Source organism: Takifugu flavidus, chromosome 5 (assembly GCF_003711565.1).
Source record: "Takifugu flavidus isolate HTHZ2018 chromosome 5, ASM371156v2, whole genome shotgun sequence".
NCBI classification, from domain to species: Eukaryota; Metazoa; Chordata; class Actinopteri; order Tetraodontiformes; family Tetraodontidae; genus Takifugu; species Takifugu flavidus.
Genome location: NC_079524.1, coordinates 11,721,816 through 11,725,504, shown reverse-complemented (window position 1 = coordinate 11,725,504; position 3,689 = coordinate 11,721,816). Strand labels below are relative to the sequence as shown.

General features: G+C 41.2%; 1 long non-coding RNA gene across 1 annotated transcript; it reads right to left on the bottom strand.

The window, feature by feature from the left end:
- Positions 1–840: 840 nt before the first annotated feature.
- Positions 841–2,673, bottom strand: LOC130526147 (uncharacterized). Its single transcript, XR_008950665.1, has 3 exons — positions 1,813–2,673; positions 1,631–1,723; positions 841–1,326 (listed from the first exon to the last, which is right to left on the bottom strand). It is a non-coding gene; the product is annotated as an uncharacterized LOC130526147 (long non-coding RNA).
- Positions 2,674–3,689: the final 1,016 nt, after the last annotated feature.

Here is a 3,689-nt window from a genome sequence, read left to right as displayed (position 1 = left end):
GCCCCGACAAAAACAGTAATAAGTGACAATTGAGGGATGAGAAAAGGCCTGCAGATCAATCCATGTGGTTCAAGTCTCAAAGTTTTCTTAGCTTGATCAGAATTAGAAGTGACAACACTCCACACAACACAAAATTTCACGGTGATCCGTCTTATTAATCATATTGATGTTTCTGTCAAGGCTAAAGTAGGGGATGTCGGAACATCTGACAGGATAAAATTGCTATTGATCCACCGCTTCGAACAAACAAGCAAATGTTGTTCTTCAGATAATTCAAACGCTTTTGTCAATAAATAATTCAGTTGTTTTAACAGGAACAAACTTTTAGGCAACACAACTGTAATCGAAGCTGTTCAATTTACATACACAAAAAACACCCAGGTCATCTGGGATTTATTATAAAAATCCACCCAATCAGATCGGCTCAATGAGATTCTGCCCATTTCCTACTTTTTGACACTTGAAATGGTGAATCAGCTTTTGTGCTTTTGGGCATTAGCTTAGCATTAATGCTCATTCTAGTTGATATTGTTACGAATCAGTATTTTTACTCAGCCTTTGTTATGCAGTTATTATCTGGTTTCACTAGAGAAAACCTAAACACCTTGGCTTTTCTGGGCTCCCTGCAGACACACTCTCCTCTGCATCGTGTTTGTTGAGGAATGCTTAGTCTTTGTTGGACTTGCTTCACATCTAAAGTGGGAACATCTAATGTTCCTATTGTCAAGATGTGGTTTAGAAGAAGAAAACAGGGCAACAGGACACTTAGCTGGGACTTTTAGGGCAATTGGGCCACTTTGCTTCGTAAACAACAGTGCTATGAGCGCTTCTCTAGACTTCTTAAATAACATTTTATTTTCTTCACATTCTTAAAACTGAGTGGACAGTGTGTCCTCTCAATGCTTTATTGGAATCAAAGAGGCAAACAATGAAAATATCAGACAGATATTAGACAAATATGACAGCATCTAATGAACAGAAAGGAACAAGGCCTTGGGCCCTGAGCAGCATCCTGGAAAGATTAATGAGTGTTCCAGAGGGCCCCAAATTAAAATAGCACCACTTCAGATATCATCAGGACATGGACTACGGTAATTAATTAGCAGCCCACATGCGCTTATTTTCAGAAACGTGTTTGCAGCTCATGCACAAAATGTTGCATCTTCCAAAAACAAAATTTGCCACTCGGTTAAAAGATGTCTGCATTGGTGGGTTGCCAGTAGGTTGAGCACACACTTGGCATCCAGAACTGCTGGCTCAGTTACTCACTCCTCAAACTGGAACATGGACACAGTATGGTCCTGTTTTTAAATGAGAGAGCAGCACCTAGAGGGAGAAAATGCACTCTAAAAAGCCACAAGGACAGCACTTCAGCACTTTAAGTCACAGGGACCGATGGAACATGCAGTATCTGAGAGCAACCTGAATAAATTACAGGGTGTCTAACTGAACAGATAGCACACGCTAAAAGCAGATAGAGTGTGTGTTTACTTCAACCCCTCATCAATCAAGTAGGGAAAGCAATTTAAACATTGTCAATATACGACAGCATGGAGAGGTCTTGGTTGAGTAGGGCCAGAAAGAATCCATACTACTAACACAAACAGCAGTTGCTGTTGGGAAAAGTTACCCTTTTGAGATGTTGCAGTGGAGAAGCGTGCCAGTGCTGCAAAAAGAAAACTAGTTCTTGTGGCCACTCTTCTGTTAGTAACCGTCTGAAGGGCTGGAAAGAATCAGGAAGGGATAAATAAAATTTTCAGATTCTGTGCCGTCCTGCTGCTTATACTGCTCTCTTCATTCATTCCTGCCTACCTGAGCCAAGAGGGAAGAGGCAAACCACAAGTGAATCCTTCCTGTGAACCTGAAACCTCATTATTATGTCACTCGGGGATTGTGTATCACTTGAGAAATGGATGAAAAGTTTTACAATAACGCTGTTGAAATCCAGACAAAACAAATCAATGAGCTGACAGAAACTGTGACCTTATTTGAGGGAATGAAAATCGACAATTTGGGCACCAAAACCCAAAGTTTTTATATAAAAACACTGGCAGATTTTAAAATCACAGTGAGATTTTTTTTTGTATTATTATTATTTCCATTCTCTTCTCTTAAATAAGGGCACATATGAAGTTTAATTCTGTGTACCCATCCATGGAAAGTTGTCCGTGTGTAATGTGTGCAAGTCTACCACATGGTCTACCAATTAGTGAGACTGGGATATTAACCCACCGCACTAATCCAGGTGGCAGCCCACAAGCGGCACAGGAAGACAGAATACCTAATGACACCTGTAGAATAGAACAGACCACAAGGTCAACCATCCCCTGATCAACCACGATCCTGCCCCTGAGGTAGAGCAGTCAAGAACTGCCAAATGGGCTCCACAGAAAATAGAAAAAAAGAAGAAAACTCTCCTTGTCCAATGTTGATTGTCAGATTGTCCGTTTAACACCTATTGAAAGCCCATATGCAGGATATCTGTATGAATCTTGCTGCCACTGCCGTACCTTGAGGACCATTGTTCTTCAAGCTCTGAAAGGTGGACAGATGCTATTTTCCCCCAAAAGGAGTAATTTCTGCCACTGCTCCAGGGCACACAGGTACCCCGGGGACCCCCACTGCTCTCCCCCCAAACTGCTGGCAGCTTCCTGTCTGGAATGGGGTTGGAGAAAGTAGAGTTTCATATTTATGTGATGCAGTGAACCTCCACTGCAAATCTCCTGTAAATCCCTAAATTTCTGTGCATTTAACATTTTTGGGCAGATAAAAATGTAGTTAGACAAAGGGAATGGCAGCCATTTAGCACCCCACTTTCATCCGCCTACACGTCCCTCAATCCCAATCGTACAGAGTGGAAACAGTGGGTAGTTGGGTGTGAAATTGAAAAGGTGTATGTGTCTTGTTAAAATGGTCATTTTTATTTGACTTTTGACACATTTAATCAACTTATTATTCCGTAATTTGAATAATTGAACATCTATAGATATGCTTGAGACCTCTCGCGCTTGCTGAAGAAATGCTTCACTGCAGAGAAGATCTTGTCCAAATAGTTCAAATTTTTGGTCGGTTCCTTCAGAAGACTCTTGGCTATGGATGCAATGCAACGTGGAACCGTTGTATCACAGCAATCAGTCCATAACTGCATGATCTCATCTATTGTGCCCAACTGTTTGCACAAGCTCTTGTGGATTGTCTCATCCAGTCTCTTGAATGAGTTGGCTGTGATATGACACTCGACATCCTGGAGTTCACTGCAGACTTTCTGAAACATGTGATCGACTAAATCAATGTTGTAGTTGGGTACCATCTTTGCATCTTGGTATAGGTGGTGTACTATCTTCTCAATTAAAAACCTGATGTATACTTGGTTTGCTGTGTAACGGGCATCGTGTGCTCTTTCAGTATGATCCAAAGGCACAACTTCTGGCTGTGTTGTGGTTTTCCTGGCTGGGAGGTTAACACTTTCAACGAGCTGTGTCAGCACAGTTTTCAGGAACCAGTTCATCATTACTTGACATGTCCAAGATTTCCTCCATATGTCTGCATGTAATTCATATTGGGATTTTGGAAGACCCTTACTTCGGCCATCAGCTTTTTGTATATTTTCCTGCCAGTATTTGTTCAGAAGTTGAAATAGTTTTTCAGTAAAAACCAAGTTATTAGTGTTGGAAACATTGTCAAGTCAA